The sequence below is a fragment of the Vipera berus genome (assembly GCF_964194415.1).
Source record: "Vipera berus genome assembly, chromosome: 11".
Classification (NCBI taxonomy): Eukaryota; Metazoa; Chordata; class Lepidosauria; order Squamata; family Viperidae; genus Vipera; species Vipera berus.
Window position 1 is genome coordinate 4,284,650 of NC_138214.1, and position 17,729 is coordinate 4,302,378.

The 17,729-nt window shown below is 44.9% G+C and overlaps 1 protein-coding gene across 1 annotated transcript in view; it reads left to right on the forward strand.

Annotated features, from left to right (window-relative positions):
* The first annotated feature begins 3,372 nt into the window (after nucleotides 1-3,372).
* Nucleotides 3,373-17,729, forward strand: part of PGRMC1 (progesterone receptor membrane component 1) — a 98,421-nt gene continuing 84,064 nt past the window's right edge. Inside the window, exon 1 of the mRNA XM_081336539.1 lies at nucleotides 3,373-3,381. The gene's annotated coding sequence lies outside the window, so the exon portion shown is untranslated. The remainder of the gene's footprint in view (nucleotides 3,382-17,729) is intronic.

Genomic DNA, 17,729 nt, shown 5'->3' on the forward strand with positions numbered 1-17,729 from the left:
AATGAACTCTGAAAGCTGCCCACTGGAAATTTTTGTGGGAGGGTGCAGCAATATAGACTTTGCATGTTCTTTAATAAATCTACCCGTGAGACCAAATTTTTTTAAAATAATAATAATAATAATAATAAGGGATGCGGTGGCTCAGTGGGTTAGGACGCTGAGCTTGTCGATCCAAAGGTCGGCAGTTTGGCGGGTCGAATCCCGAGTGCCGCATAGCAGAGTGAGTGCCTGTTACTCGTCCCAGCTTCTGCCAACCTAGCAGTTCGAAAGCACGTAAAAATGCAAGTGGAAAAATAGGGACCACTACGGTAGGAAGGTAACAGCGTTCCATGCACCTTTGGCATCTAGTCATGCCGGCCACATGACCATGGAGATGTCCTCGGACAAGCGCTGGCTCTTCGGCTTTGAAACGGTGATGAGCACCGCCCCCTAGAGTCGGAAACGACTAGCATGCGTGTGCGGGGGAACCTTTACCTTTACCTTTTAATAATAATAAAGGAGCTGACACACAGAGAAGCTAAGCTACCCTTGGAGGCAAGTTGAACGCATCCACCTTCCAGATATTTTTTTGTGAAAACAGCTCTTTTTTTCTCTTCACTGAGAAAGTTGCTTCAGAGTGTGAAGTCCATTCTTTTAAACTCAACTGTAAAAGAAAAAAAACACAAACAGTGCTAGGGGTATAGAAACAACTCTAATGTTAATTATTCCAGGACCTATTAAATTGCTTTTATGGAGACTATAAATTAAAACTTTCCCTTTCTAGGGTGCAATATTTAAATCTAGTTGGTTCACTAAGCTGCTAAACACCATCACTGCTCACTCGCTCGCTCTCAATTTCTTTCTCTCTCTTTCTCTCTCTTCACTCTCTCTTTCTCGTTTCTTTCTCTCTCCTCTCTGTCTCTCTTTCTCTCTCTCTCTCTTCTCTCTCTCTCTCTCTCTTTCTCTGTGTCTCCCAGTTATCCATATTTTAAAGGATGTTTTAACAACAAACTGACTTCAACTCAACATGAGCTGTCAGCAATGGGTTTAATTCATTGTTTTCCAGACTGGGATCCAGTGGAGTTGAGGTCTGCACATTTTAAAATTGCCAAGTTTGAAAAACACTGTTCCATTGCTAAACTCAGGGAAATTGATTCTACTTAATTCTAATTACTAATCGAGGGGAAAAGATTCTGACAATATTGCTCCTATCAACCAGCAGAGGGAGTGAGGAATTCAGCTTTAGCAATTGTTTTCCTCTGAACAACTACTAGACTGATCTTTGAATCCTCAAGTTCCATGTCAAAACCTCCAAAGTGCTTCAGATCACATTAAATCTCTTTGCAAAGACTGGTCTGAAATGCACTTTTTTTCCCTAGGCAAGAGAAGAAAGCCTGTCTGATCTTAGTGGGCTTCCTCAGAATTTTTCTGAGATGCTGGAAAGAAACTTAAGGAAAAGCCTGAAATTTTGTGCCCTTTTTTTAAAAAAAAAACTGGCTCCCTATGCAAAGCAGTAAGCCACTTTTGAACCACAAATAAGCCAACACACAAGAGCAGCCAAGCAATTTTTGCTAGGCGTCTTGCAGTAACCTCACCTAGGCTGAATCTGTGCTTCAGCAGCTACATTCACACAACTTGCTTACTTCAATAATGCATTTCACTGACTTCCTCGGATCCTGCAATAAAGGATTAGCGAACACACATTAGTCATGAAGATTACCCTAGGTAAAGGTAAAGGTTCCCCCGCACATGCGTGCTAGTCGTTTCCAACTCTAGGGGCCGGTGCTCATCTCCGTTTCAAAGCCGAAGAGTCAGCGCTTGTCCGAGGACGTCTCCGTGGTCACGTGGCCAGCATGACTAGACGCCAAAGGCGCACGGAACACTGTTACCTTCCCACCGTAGTGGTCCCTATTTTTCTACTTGCATTTTTATGTGCTTTCGAACTGCTAGGTTGGCAGAAGCTGGGACGAGTAACAGGCGCTCACTCTGTTACGCGGCACTCGGGATTCGACCCGCCAAACTGCCGACCTTCCGATCGACAAGCTCAGCGTCCTAACCCACTGAGCCACCGCGTCCCTTGAAGATTACCCTATTCAGGTCATTAAAAGCATTAAAATGACCGCTAGAGGGCAGCAAAGAGAGCTTTCTGAAACTTTGGGCAGCCGCCTAGTGGTCGTCCATATCTTTGCAGGCAACATTCAGATGCCTGCAGGCTGGCTGGGGAATTCTGCGAGTTGAAGTCCACCCTCTGAAAAATGTCCGGTTTGTAATACACTGGCAAATCTTTTCTCTAACCTGGTGTTATTATCTCTCTCTCTCTCTCTCTCTCTCTCTCTCTCTCTCTCTCTCTCTCTCTCTCTCTCTCTCTCTCTCACACACACACACACACACACACACACACACACTAGCGCTGTCCTGCGAATGCAATGTGGTCAATGCTGCCCTAAGCAACACGCACAACCGAATGTGGTACAGTCCCAGCTGGAAAAAAAACGGAGTGAATTCATTCTGTCCACCATAACCCTGTTTTGAGGGAGGGGGAAAACAGGAACAACCCCCCCCCGAAAAAATAATCTACTTAGTTGCAAAGGAAAACTCTTTACCTCGCTTCTCTCCCCGGAGAAAGGCTGGCAGCCCCCCTTCCGTCGAGGGGGAAGGTGGAGCTTACCACGGCGCAGGCAGGCGGTCGGAGCAACCTCCCCCCCATCGCAGAGACCCGGGAGGGGTTTGTCCTCCCCCCTGCCCGACCGCCCCTGAGTTGCGAACGAGGACGCCGGCGGGGCTGATAAAACCCGTCGCGGGGCGCGGGGCGGCCAGTAGCCATGCAGAGCGCCGGTCCCGGCGGCGCCCCCGCCCTGCACCTGCTCACCACCTATTTCCTCGACAGCCTCCTTGGCGGGACCGGGGGTGGCGGTAAGTGGCAGGGTGGGGGCGCCCAGAGCCGCTCCCCTTCCGAACTTTCCACGCGAGGGTGGGACCCCCGCGTGCGGGCCGAGGGCGTCCGATGGTATGGCACCCTGGAGGGCGAGCATGGAGCACGGGGGTGGGAGGGCGCGGGGGGGGGTCCCTAGCTTGAGACGGGTGGATGGACCCCGCCGGGGCTGCTTCCACGCGCGTGAAGCTGCTTCCGTGACTTCCACGCGCGTGGCTCCCGCTTCCACTCTTTCCACGCGCGTGGGTCGGCCCCGAAACCCAGCCGGGACGTCTTGTGCGGGGCAAGTCTCGGAGATGGGGAGGGGGATTGGGTGCAGAAGGAAACCTCCGCATTGCTTCCTCTCCGCAGCCGGCCGGGACGCCGCCTTGAAGCCCCAGCCTGCCGGAGCTCTGCAGCAGGTCCCGCGCGGGGAAGAGGAAGAAGCGGAGCCGCCGCGGCCGCAGCAGCAGCAGCAGCAGCAGCAGCAGAAGAAGAAGCCGCCGGGCAGCCGCGCGGAGGAAAAGCAGCCGCCGGGCGAGCGAGGGCTGCTTCCCGGGCCGGGAGTCCCATCCAGCGAGCCGCCGGAGCCGCAGAAGCGCAAGCAGCGCCGCTACCGCACCACCTTCAGCCACGTCCAGCTGCAGGGCCTGGAGAGCGCCTTCCGCAAGTCCCACTACCCCGACGTCTTCACCAGGTTGGGGGGGGGGCTTTGAGGAGGACTGATGGGTCCTTGGTGGTCTGTGAGCTTGGTGGTTTTCTGGCAGACTTTTCATGACCAAATTAGGTAACATCATCAGGGACAGGGACAGGGGCAGGGGCAGGAGGAGGAGAAGGAGAAGGAGAAAGAGGAAGAAGAAGAAGAAGAAGAAGAAGAAGAAGAAGAAGAAGAAGAAGAAGAAGAAGAAGAAGAAGAAGAAGAAGAAGAAGAAGAAGAAGAAGAAGAAGAAGAAGAAGAAGAAGAAGGAAGAAGAAGAAGAAGAAGGAAGAAGAAGAAGAAGAAGAAGAAGAAGAAGAAGAAGAAGAAGAAGAAGAAGAAGAAGTTGGTTTTAACTCTGACGTATTGTTCTTCAAACTTTGTCTCGGGGGTTTCGATTGGGCTTTTGATATAAGCTATGGTTAAACAAACCCGCTTGGTTATTATTCCAAGGGCATTGCCAGTTCATCTCCATAATGCTTAGCCAGCTTTGCGGGGGGGGGGGGGGGGGCGGTGTTCTTTCACCTGTTGAATTCGGCACTGCAGCCTTTTGAGAAGTCTGAAAAACCCCAAATGCATCGTTGGGTGGGCTTTGGTGAGTCGTAAAGGTAAAGGTAAAGGTAAAGGTTCCCCCGCACATGCGTGCTAGTCGTTTCCGACTCTAGGGGCCGGTGCTCATCTCCGTTTCAAAGCCGAAGAGCCAGCGCTTGTCCGAGGACATCTCCGTGGTCATGTGGCCGGCATGACTAGACGCCAAAGGCGCACGGAACGCTGTTGGTGAGTCGTACACTGTCTCAATTTTAAGATGCATTTGACTTTGTGTTGCAGGGAAGAACTTGCGATGCAGTTAGAACTTACGGAAGCTCGAGTTCAGGTAAGCGACAGGTTCCAATTGGGTGTCTTCTTCTGGGTCCAGCGTGAACTAAGGCAATGTTACTTCTCCAGGGATCAAACCCCAAAACTTCGGCTGGAATCCAAGGAGAGTTATTTATTTATTGAACCCACTGCTATCCTGCCGCAGTTTCTTTGTCTTTTAAAGACTCTTGATGGCTTCCATAGAATAAATAATACAGTTGAAAACATCCATAGTGCAATTTTAAATAGGAACAATAATAATAAGCAACACCGTGCAAAAAAAAAATACAGTAATAAGGTGGAGGATCCTAGATAGCCTCTGTTATCTGTTGTAATGTTACTCTGACATTACAAAGGGGCTCCACTCCAAGGTTACGTCGCCCTTTCTAAATCTGTGATCTTCTGAAAGTGTGTAAGACTCACAACCAGGCTGAATAGAAAAGCTTAGCTTCATTTTTGGACACGTAGAGAGGGAGACGCGGAAACGGTAGATGTTTTCTTCCTTTTCTAGCTCTGCTTAGCTTGGCTGAAAATAGGAAAAGAAATAGGATTTCCATTTCATTCTCTCTTCCAAGCTTGGAAGAAGTAAGATACCCAGGATAAAGAAATTTCAGCTTTGAGTGAACTGCTGGCTCTTTAAAAGTCCTGGTTGAACTTGTTACCCAGACATACCCATCATTGCCAAGCAGCGGTGACATCAAGCTAACCACATTTCATGTTTCATGCTTGCGCGGAACATGTGAAAACCATCGGTGTGGTGGAAAAGTTTTCCAGAGGAGGTAGCCATGGAAATGACAGCTGATGGAGTTGAGTTTGCATCCTTTCTGGGTAAATTCAGAGAGGCAGCTTCTGACACTCTGCCGTTCTCCCAAGGTCTGGTTTCAGAACCGAAGGGCGAAGTGGAGGAAACGGGAAAAAGCAGAGATTCCAGGAAACAGGGCTGGCATCTCCTGGACACCACCCCTGGGCTTGTACCTGGACATCCCACTGAGCCAAACACCCCTCGTGGACTCCACCTGGAGAGCGTTGCCCATTTCTGCCGTTGCCGTGCCTCCTATGGCCCCAGCGTTCAGCCCAACAACTCTGACGCCCTTCAGCCTGGGTAGTTTTGCCTGGATGTCCCTTTTCCGAAATTCGATCTTAAGCCCTCAACTTGGAAGGTAACGGTTCCAGAAATGCACAGGTGACTTAACAAGGTGGCTGGATGCAGTGTGATTTTTCTCCTGGGTTGGCTAGCCCCGTTGATGTGAGTGGGCTTGGCTGCGTGCTTAACTTCAGGTGTTGATAATAGTGGCGAGACATAACCAAACCATCTGGACGCCAGCTAGAACAGGGGTCCCCAACCCTCGGTCCAGGGTACCGAGCCACAGCATGCCAGCAACCGGACTGCACAAACAAGCAAAGCCCCGTCTGTGGGATGCAGGCAGCACACAAAACCACACACCCTCCCTCTGGTCCATGGAAAAATATCTCTCCCTGGTGCCCAAAAGGTTGGGGACCTCTGAGCTAGAAAGAGGAACGTTGCTGGAATGAGTTATCAATAGCTTCCCTTCTCCTGATAAATTTACCTTGGTTTGGGTTTGTTTTCCTGTGCGGTCTTGGTGCTGTTTTTGACAAGCATTTATTTATTGGCAAACTGCTTTAGACTGTTTTATCTTGGGAACGTTGAAAAGTTGGGTTACACTTCTATTTTTTTTAAAAAAAATACCCATCCGTTACCCATTCCAACCAACATTAAACCACATTAACTGTCTAATTTGTAGTTAACCCAGCTTTGCTGGCTGAGGAATTCTGGGAGTTGAAGTCCACAAGTCCTAAAGTTGCCAAGGTTGAGGACCCCTGGTCTAGTCCAGCCTCCAAGGTCCCTTCCAGCCTTTTCATTCCATGATTCAGAATATTATCGTTATGGAATATTAATAGATAATAATTATTACACTGGGAATTGTAACAGGTGCTAAGAAAGCTTGGGAGACATATATAATCCATATTAAAATCTAAGGAAGGCTGTGGAGTAGCTTCCAGAACAATACTGGTGATCGGAAAAAGTTGGAGAAGTAGACTTGAGACTGGTCTTGTGCTTTGGTGGCTTCTGTGTCCCCCCGAGAAATAAATCTTTCCCAAATTCCAGCTGTGGACCTCTTCTTTCTGTTCCTCCTCCTCATGAATACAGGTTTCTTAGTGCGTTAAATCCTTCGATGGCCACCACCTCAGTTCTAATGAAAGGTCCGGCCAACGCAGTGGTCACCACCTTCACCAATCCTCTCCTGGCTGAGACAAAACACTCAAATCCTGCAGACCTGAGGATGAAAGGCAAAGACTGTTCTCCACAGATGCCTCCTTTGAACCTGACACTGAATCACAGGAATACTGAGAAGGTTCTTTACTAAGGGGTCTCCAACCAGGGGAGGTCTTCTGTTGGCCAAGATGCACCAAAGTCTCCCCTAACAGAGACACCCAGAAAGACCATGGCTTTACCCCTTGATCTAAGCTGTTGCCATCTACAATTCATCACTTTTCGTGCCTGGGTGCCTTCTTGAAGAAAGACTGCTTTTTATTTCAAAGGGGGAACATTGGGGCGGGCGGGTGGATGGGCGGGTGGAGGGTGTTCATTAAGAATTAACCCGGCTGTGGAAAGTTGGAGCTTAAAACAACAACAAAAAATCTTGCAAATGGGATGGGCCTTGTTTGTTAAGATTTTTTGGAAAGTGGAACTTTGTTTCATTTTGGAAACCAGGAAAACCCGTGCTGAACCCATCGTGAACGGAACATGTGCTCCATCAGATTCCCATTTTGTAAGCGAGGAGCGTGGCCAATATTACTGTACCCAAGGAGAGTGCATGGCTGAAGCTGAGGAATTCTGTGAAGAGGGACCGAATTTCAACAAAGCGTGTTCATCCTAGTTGCGGTCATTTAAACCATTAGCTCAAATCATCTCAGAGTCACGTTGCCTAAATCCATTTGCTGCAGTCTTGATTTTTCTCAGTATCAAACGCCCCAAATGATTTAGACTTGAAACAGACGTGTTGTGTTCTTCGGCATAACTAGGAAACGTCTTCAAGTTAGCAGAAAAATTGGCTTCGAGAAACGTTGCATCTGCAGCAACTGATACGCAAATGGCGTTTTAGACCTGCTTTTTTTAAAAAACAACAACATACATTTCATGATTGTTACTTTGCCTACTACGCCCGGCATTAGGATTTCATAAGCCAGTATAGGAGTGCTAGGTTGAATTCAACACATGTCAGATGCAATGAGATGAATAAAAGGAGAAGATTTTTTTGCAAATTAATTTGGACAAATGAATTCAGTAGTGATGCCGGTCTGTACATCTTCTCTTTGAGATAAACTGCACAAGGGAGCGATCGTTAAAACAAACAAAGGAAATGTTTTGCAATATTGAAAGTTTGAATGTGATTATTATTTAAAGTGATGTATATAGTCAGCTCTAATGACTCAGTTTATATATAAAGTATCTAATTATAATAGGTAGAAATAGCTCAGAAAATTGTATTGGCCCATAATGGTATAGGTTCTCCTGCTTGAGCAGGGGGCTGGACTAGAAGACCTCCAAGGTCCCTTCCAGCTTTATTCTATTCTATTCTAGCAAGTAGCATTGCAAGGAGACAAGAACTGCCATTCAGAACAGGAGCAGAACTGACTCACTTATCCTTAGTAAAAGGAAATAAGAACTTTAAATAATGATCTGGCACCACAAATAGCAACTTTTGAGCACTAGCTGACACCAGACAATCATAATTGTTTTGGCTTACTACATTTTGTATTTACCCAACCACTGTGATCTGTAAACTGGATTATGACTTAACTTACTGTGCGAACTGGGCTGTTCTTTAATAAACTGTGATAAAACAAACCAGCTCAGTGTGATTTGTGTGCCTGTTTGCGCAGCCAAACTGACTGGAGATAATTTCCTTTGGAAGCAGTCCAGCCTCTCTCTTTTAATCCACAGTCCATTCTCAAACTTTTCTAGGTGTATCCACCAGGTTAAAAAAAAAAGATGATCTGGCTTTGCTTTGTGAAGACCAGATTGTCGTGATAGATAAAGGCTGCTAGACACCAGGAAACTTGATTTATAGTTCTTTGTAGGGATGAAGCTAGCTGAGTGACCTTGGGCCAGTCACTCCCTCTCAGCCCTAGGAAAGAGGCAATGGCAAGCCCTTTCTGAAAATGCAGGGACCCGTCAGCATAATTGTCAGGAGTCAAAACTAACTCAAAGGGGTACATTATCAAATAATGTCAATCTTGCCATCATAACTTTCCTAACTTAAATGTAACCAAGTGCCCAAAACCCTTCTCACAACCAACGGCCAACTGCTGAAAATGTACTTTTCTGTTAAGCGTCTTAAGAAGTACATCAATGGAGAAAGTCAGTGGTGTGCAATCCAGAATCTTATTTTTAAAAAAAAAAAAGATCTTGCCTTAACACACACAAAACCTCCCATGAGTAGGTCAGGTTTCCTTTCTAAAAGGTATAGTTCTTGGAATTAATAAAATATAATGCTGCACTAAATAATGTCGTTCACGTAGAATCTTGCAAACGGGTGGTGTTTGAAGAAACGGCCATTGCAATCGCAAAAAAAAAATCCATATAGACTTCACATAAAAAGCTTGGGAGAGCTAAGCCCTTTGTAAAATCAACTGATGACTCGAATGATCTTGAACAATTATAATTTAATTAAGGGGCGAGGTAATCCAGAGCATCCTGTTCTGCCAGCCTCTTGTAACATTGCAGTTGCATCTGTTTATTTTTATTTTTTTTAAAAATAATTTTTTTGAGACTTGGGGAAAACTCAAAATTAAAGATACGTCTCATCAAGGCAATTCTGATATCGCAGATACCCTGCAAATAAAGCAGGTCAATGCACTAAGAAGAAGCAAAGTTACTCTTTGGAAGCTCTAGCATCTTAGATTGAGTTAGGAACATCATCCTGGTAATAATACACTAATATTCCTCCTTACTGCACCCTTCATCATTCACAGTTTCCACATCTGTAGAGGCAAGATGAGGCTTTTAGCAACTATGAGTGGATTCTATTCTGAAACAAATAAATACCAGTAAATACCAAGTCCTGTGCCAACTGCCGCTCAATTCTTCCGTGTTTTTCTCCACAAAAGGCCTGTTCTGAGGACGGCTGATGGAAGAACTGTGTGGTGACAAGGGAGAAATCTGCAAATAGCAAGCCAGGTGGCTTGGAGGAAAGACAAAAGTCGCCCCCAGTCGGGTGTGCTGACTCACAAATCCGCATTCAGAAAGAAGTATTCATGAAGAAAATTAATTTAAGAAGTATGTGGTCCTGATTCCTTTCTAAGTCCTTTTAAAAAAAAAAGATCAGAGACTTCAGCTTCTTCTCTTTTTTTTCTGGCAATCTCTTAAGCAATTCACAGAGTAATTGGAAAAGGAGCATTAAGCTTTAGATACAGAGGGAGATAAAAGATTTTCCCCGCAAGAGTTTTCTCCCCAAGTCTTGTGAATGGCAAAGGCGCACCTGCCTCGGCTGTCCATGCAGCAAAGCCTGCAAGGATGTGGAAAAGGGGAAGGGGAAGAGAAGAGGTTGAGCACACACACACACACACACACACACACACACACACAGCTACAAAGCTCTGCAAAGCCCCTGAGCTGAGGGCTGAGTTCACGTGGCACGGTCACAACGGGGCAAAAGGCTCGTTCAACGCACAAATATTGCAGGTTGATTTGGAACAGAGCAACACTTTAAGGAAGTGACGGGGTCTCAGAAGTTGGAAGACTTTTGTTGGTAAGATTAATAAGTCATTGATCTGGTACAAAAAATGTGGTGTATTTTCCTTAGCACAAACTCCATACAAGGGAAGTGAATTCCAAAAATGAACGAACTACCTATCTACACCAGTGATTCTCAACTATTCATCCATCCATCCATTTATCCATCTATCTATCTATCCATCCATTTATCTATCTACACCATTGTTTCCAAACTATTTGTCCATCCATCCATTTATCTACACCAGTGTTTCTCAACTATTCATCCATACACCCATCCATCCATCCATTCATCCATTTATTTACACCAGTGTTTCTCAACTATTCATCATCCATCCATCATCTATGTACATCAGTGTTTTCAATTATCCATCCATCCATCTATCTATCCATCCACCCATATATCTATCTAAATCTTTCTCAACCCTCCAGCCATCATTCCATCCACCTACGCCAGCGTTTCTGGCTGGCTAGAAGGGACCGGGGCTTTGTTCTCTGTTTAGATACAAGCCCCTTCTAGCACTGATGATGTTACCTAGTTGGGTCATGAAACGCCTGCAAGAAAACAACCAAGATCAGACAGCACCAAGGACCCCACAGTTTAGCCCTGAGCTACAAATCTTCTCTTCTATTGCTATTCAGCTTATCTCTTTGCAATCCAGTTCTCAAGATATTTCAAGGGAGAGGAAGAAATAGTTTTATCTGGTCCCTACTCCCATGCTAAGATATAGCCAAGAAATCAGTATAAAAGAAGGGAATAGAGCTAAGGGCGTATGAAATTGCAAGATTATAATAGCAATGGATTAAACACTAAATTCTTAGGGGTGGAAAACATACAAAATGCCAGAAGACCCCTTAAATAAAAAGAAGAAACTGCTTTAAGCGAAGCGCTGGTGCAAAACTACTTGCCACGTTGATACAGATGGAGGAAGGTGAAGACATCACATCTGTGCATAACTTTACAATCCTGGCAATCAACCGCCCAGATATGTTATTGTGAACTAAAGCAGAAGACTGTAAGACAGCTGGAATTACAGACTCGTCTGGCTCAACCAAAGGGCTACTGGTAAAATGAAGAAAAGGAATATATTGCGTTTTGCAAGAGTCCAGTTTCAGCCACAGACTTTTGACAAAAGTTGACTTTCACACCCAATTAACCCAAATAATTTCAGTTTTCTGGTTTCACAGAAGCTGATCCGGACAACCCCTTTATCTGCAGACTCATTTTAGAGCTGAGCAAAATCACAGGATTAATGTTGGGGGAGGGGGGAGAAGAGAAGAGAAGAGAAGAGAAGGCGGCGTTATTTTGACTTTGCAGAAGTCCGAATAAACTGACAAATAAACAACATATAGAAAAGGGAAACCCAGTAGGAATTGGAAGAACTGGGAATTGAAAGCTCACCCTGCTTAATTTCTCAACCGATGTATCAGTTACTAAAAGAAGGGTGTTTCTAGAGGGAAGGAAGGAAGGAAGGAAGGAAGGAAGGAAGGAAGGAAGGAAGGAAGGAAGGAAGGAAGGAAGGAAGGAAGGAAGATTAGGGAAGGATGGAAGGAAGGAAGGAAGGAAGGAAGGAAGGAAGGAAGGAAGGAAGGAAGGAAGGAAGGAAGGAAGGAAGGAAGGAAGGAAGATTAGGGAGGGAGGGAGATGAAGGAAGGAAGGAAGGAAGATTAGGGAAGGGAGGGAGGGATGGAGGGAGATGAAGGAAGGAAGGAAAGAAGGAAGAAGGAAGGAAGGAAGGAAGGAAGGAAGGAAGGAAGGAAGGAAGGAAGGAAGGAAGGAAGGAAGGAAGGAAGGAAGGAAGGAAGGGCAGGCAAGTACAAGGTGATCTCCCAGATGAGCTAAACAAAGCCATCTGCAAGTCAGGCTGTAAATATTCATTCTTCAAAACAATCATTTTAATGCCGGAAGATCCTTCCCCAAACTGCAAATGTGCCAAAGATTGCTGGAACACAAACCATCAAACTCGAGCAAAGGAGAGGCTTTAAGTGGGGTGGAGGAGGAAATAAACCGCAACAAGCTAAACAAATTTTAGAATAATTTCACGAACGATTTCCCTTTGGGGGAGGATAAGGGAACTCAAAGACTACCTTGGAAGTCACTTTCAACTCCCAGCCCCCTTATTAGACCAAAAATTAGCCTCCAATCATCCATGAAAAAGGCAAGCCATTATCCGTTAGGAGAGCTGTCAAACTGACGAGAGAACAAAACATATCCAGGACACTTAGTACATAATCAAGGTAAACTTTTCTCCCGGTTGCAGATCTAATGCATCTGTTCCTTTATCATCTTCCCCAGCTCCAACGGGCCCACCTTGTCACCTAGGCAGAGACAGGGAGGGGCGGGGGGGGAACAAAACAAAACCCCAAATAGATTGCCGTGTTATCTTTCCGCTCCAACTCAGGTACGGGCCCGTTTAGTATTCCGTAATGGAGTTAGGAATAATTTACAGGGAGATAATTCTGTGGGGCCTGAAACGATCCGGCCTCCCATTGTGCAAGGAAATAGACGGAGCTGGCAAGGAAATGGGCCGTGATAATATTGCTCTTTAAGTAGAATCACAAAAATGGAAATTCAATAGGCAGGCCTCGCAAAATGCAAAGCTCCCCTGTTATCCAAACCTTTGATGTTTTCATAGCCGTTCACCGCACAAAAAAGATTACATTAGCTCTCCAAGCTTATTTGGAAGACAACAAAAGTTTAAAGGGTGTACAGGGCTGGAGTAGGGGGTTTTTTTTAAGAGAGAGAGATGGCATCTTGGCTAGAAAAATGAACTACTAAAGGATATTTTATGCTTAGCGATGACACATAACCCTGGATTTAAAAGCCATAATCATCGGTGTGGGGGACAGATCTTCGGGTCCAACGATACCAATGCATGACACCATCATTTCTTTTAGAAGAATTTGGTTGGCCTTTCCCCAGCTGAGTGTCGGATTTTTAATTCACAAAATTCCCAGAGACAATTACCAAAACAGATACTGTTTTTATTCAGTCTCATAGTTGCGGACCAAAATGGAGCAGTCTCCTTGATGGGCCTCATAAAACTTGTGGATGAGAGACAATGCTGCCCAAGACTCAGTTTTTGTGAGACGGATGGTGACATAAATCTGCTCAATAAAGACAATAAAAATGAAGAACGCTATTTGCAGTAAATGTAATATCCCAAAGGTGCTTTTTCAGGAGGCAACTGGTCTTCCTTGTTCTTCTTTGCAGATGTTTCTCTTCTCATCCAAGAAGCTTCTTCAGCTCTGACTGGATGGTGGGGAAAATCATTGTGGGAAGGAGTTTCATTCATGTCCAGTTTTGAGACTTCCAAAAGATATCGGAGATATATTAGATACATCTGGATTCTTAGTTTGAATATTTGGGGAGAACCTTGCAAAGTGCTCCTCAAATCCTCCCTGAGGGATTAAGCTCTTCTTGGCAAATGTCTTTTTTTTGTTTCCAAAAAAAAAAAAGTGACTGGGGTCACAGAAAAAGCTAAGCAAAAAATGAAAGAAGCGATGATGCAACCCACAACTCCTATTGTGGTCAGGCTGAGTAAGTGCGGTAGCACCCAAGCATACTGTGTGTCTAGTAGCAACAGACATGCCAAGGCTAAAAATACACGTGAACATTTTGCCATCAGAATTTGGCCTCATTTGAACTGACCTGTCTTTTCAATCTGTCCTTGGACCTGCAGATTCTTAAAAAAAAAAACCTCTTCACTTTGGACACATTCGGGAGGAACTCCTCGTCTATTCTTTGACACCAAAGCCCTCCTTCCCCTTCGTTATCAAAGTTGGAAGGGACCTTGGAGGTCTTCTAATCCAACCCCGACTGTGGCAGGAGATCTTATATCATGGTGGTCCAGTCTCTTCTTGAAAGCCTCCAGGGATGGAGCACCCACAACCTGGGGACACCAGAATTTCTGGAAGACTTCTTTTGAATGCCCTTCCATTTCCACCCCGAGTTGCTGCGTACCACAGCAGAACTACTGTTTGAAGAATGCAAAGCAAACGCCCCCACTGGCCCCCGAAATGAGTCGCATGGTCTGTTTTAAACGCCAGCCTTTGTTTTTCCGTTGAAAAGATGAGGGACTTTCATCACAGTCATTTTGATGAAATGTAGTCCATCTCTCCCCCCCCCACCCCCCACAAGAGACAAATTGCTAAAATTCAGGAGGGGGCGTGGGCCAGAGGATACAAAGAGCTGTTGAACCCAAATTGATAGGGCTTTGCTTTAAAGCCAGCTATTATTGATTCTAAACGGAATAAATCCGTCAATGCTAATAGATCTCAATTTAAATTACTTACAGCAAATGCAACTCTTCAGCTTTGTCCTTTCAGGCCTCTTTCGCAGGAACAAAGGCAAATAAGCATGGCTAGAAGAGCGGTAATTCAAGGATTGTGGCTTAAAATTTTGCTTTCATGCAGCATATTACGGAGCCCAAGTTCCACTTTCGCCCAAGCGAAGCCTTTCAATGCATTTCATTCCTAAATTGCACTGTGCATAAAAAGTTAATATGCTGAGAAAGGAGAGGCTAAAAATGATTTCAGGACAAGGATTTGTTGACAACCGTGTAGCGCGAACAATATATAAATAAGGACGAAATCAAATAGAGAGAGATATGCATTGATGTTCTAAGTACTCATGCTAACTAAAGCTTTGTAGCATATTAAAGTCACTAATTTAATTGGCTGTGACTTAGGGACATTGCAGAATTCCAGAAATGCTTTGCTTGCATCTGGAATCATGGAATTGTAGAGTTGGAAGGAATCAAAAGGATTATCTACATGGCTTCTCAACCTTGACCATTTTAGGATGGGTGGACTTCAACTCCCAGGATTCCACCAACCAGTTATGACAACTGTGGAATTCTGGGAGCTGAAGTCACACATCTTAAGCTTGCCAAGGTGGAGAAACCTAATCTAGTCCAATCCTTTACAGCATGCAGAATATCCAGTTAAAACATCTGACGGGTGGTTTTCCAAGATCTCCTTATAAACGACCCCAAAATGGCAGACCCATGGTTTCCATAGGTCAGAGGTCTTCAAACTTGGCCCTTTTATGACTTGTGGACTTCAACTCCCAGGATTCCTCAGCCAGCCATGCTGGCTGAGGAATTCTGAGAGCTGAAGTCCACAAGTCATAAAAGGGCCAAGTTTGAAGAATCCTCCCATAGACATTCAAAACCTGTACAACTGAGTTATATTTATGATGATTATACAGTGTCCTGGGTTCACCTAACAGCCATGTGACTAACTTAATAACTGCAGTGATTCACGTTAACAACTGTGGCAGGAAAGGTCGCAAAATGGGGCAAACCTCACTTAACAACGGTCTCACTTAGCAATCGAAATTTTGGCCTCCCCTGTGCTCGTTAAGTTGAGCAGTAGCCGTAATACACGGAGTGGATTCTAGACTGTGGGCTTCCTAACTGTTAACCATGGCCTGATTTTTTTTAAAAAAAATTTTGATTCCTGGTGCTTTCAGAGACGTTCACCGAGATTTCTTGGTGGCAACGCAGAAGGGTGTTGTCATTGCATTCTTCCAGTTTCAACTTGCCAGGTTGACCCACCCTGCTGAGACAATTATACAACTTCATTAGCCTCTGCCTCCTCAAAGGAGTGAAAAATTATTCATTGCAAGGGGAAAGTCGCCACCGCAGGAAATCCGTCCGGATTAAAGAGGCTCAACCTGCGGAGGCTTCATTTCCCCAGGACCCGGGTTTCCCACAGCAGAAACAAATATTAAGCTGGCATAGATTACTTCCACTTCACTCCGTCCTTTTGAGGAAGTTTCATCATAAAGTTTCACGCCGTCATAAAATGGTTAGTCTTTAAAATGTCACAAGACCTTTCCTCTCCCCCTCCCAAAAAAAAAATTCCTCTCCAGTGGCCCATTCAGAAGTAACAAACTCCCGTCACAGGTTGGAACCCAATTTTGTTTGACCCTACTTCCATTCCAGCCACCCAGGTTACCTAAGCAATGACACCCAGAAGACCATTGGATCTAAGTTACTTTAACTAAAGGAGACAGACCGCGACTTACAACGGTCTGTTTAGTGACCGTTCAGAGTGAAAAAAAGGGACTTAGGACCTGTTTTCATACAATCATTGCGGTATCCCGATAAGTCACACAATCAAAATTCAGAAACTTGGCGACTCATATTTAGGAATGGTTGCAGTGTCCCGGGCTCCTGTGACCGCATTTTGCGACTTTCTGACAAAGTCAACGGGGAAAATTGGGGCATTGTGACCATTGCAGGGTCCTGGAGCCAATGGAGAAGCCAGATTCAGTTAACAACCGCGTTACTAACTTAACAACTGCAGTGATTCACTTGTGGTGAGAAAGGTCATAAAATGGGGCAAAATACACTTAACAGCAACAGAAATTTGGGACTCAAATTCTGGCTGTTAAGCCGAGGATTACCTGTATCCTCTTCACATCATGTTTAGGAACTCTATGGAGGCCATCTAAATGTGATGAATGCTATACTTTTTATTCCAAGGAACCATGATGATGTACATCAGAACGGCCTGTTTATTAGGAATACGTCTCCCAACTTAAATAAACTACCTGGATGGATTTGTCAGTTCCCACCTCCTAGAAAACCTTCCATTTAGGGGAAAGCAAACATCCAATGTTAAATGTTTTTTTCTTTCGCCTCTTAGGCGAAGGTGAAGTCAAGTCAGACCAAAAAAAAGGGGGGGGGAGAGGGAAGAGAGATGAAACAAACAGCATTAATATCCAATGACTTGAAGAATATCTCAAATGGTCCTCCAAATTGCTTCAATCATATCCGCCGCATCTGTGTTGCTCCTAGCAACTGCCAAGTTGTACGTTATTTTGAATCGTTCAAGAGATGATCTTTGGGGATCAGCAGCCATCTTGACAAGCACTAAGGGGAGGAAAGGTGAGATGAAAGGGGAAAGAGGGGAAACCATAACAATGTTTTCATGGCTTCCGAAGGTTCTCTGTTTCTCTCGGGGGGGGGGGGGGAGGAGACTGATGTCCTAAAAATTAATTCTTGGGAAAACGATTAAGCAGTTGTCTTTAAGAGTTGTGGTGAAAGCGATTTAACGGGATTAAGGGCGATTTTTAAACTGTTCCCTATCGGATTATTGTAGAGAGAAGAGCTAAAATTCAAAAAAAAAAAAACTTCTCTTGGATCCGTTTTAATAGATGCAGCCTTTGAGTTAGGACCACGATTGAGCCCAAAATTTATGTCGCTACATGAAAACATTTGTTAAGTGAGTTTCGCTCCATTTTATGAGTTTTCTTGCCACAGTTGCTAAGTTAATCTACTAAGTTAGTAACATGATTGTTAAGCGAATCTGATCTCCCCATTGACTTTGCTCCTCAGAGAGTTGCAGAAGGGGATCCCTTGAACCCAGGACACGGCAACCGTCACAAAATGTGAACCAGTTGCCAAGTCTTTGATTTTTGATCACGTGACCACGGGGATGCAGCCATATAAATCGCATTTTTCAGGGCTGTTGTAACTTTGAACAGTCACTAAACGAACTGCTGTTAAGTCAAGGAG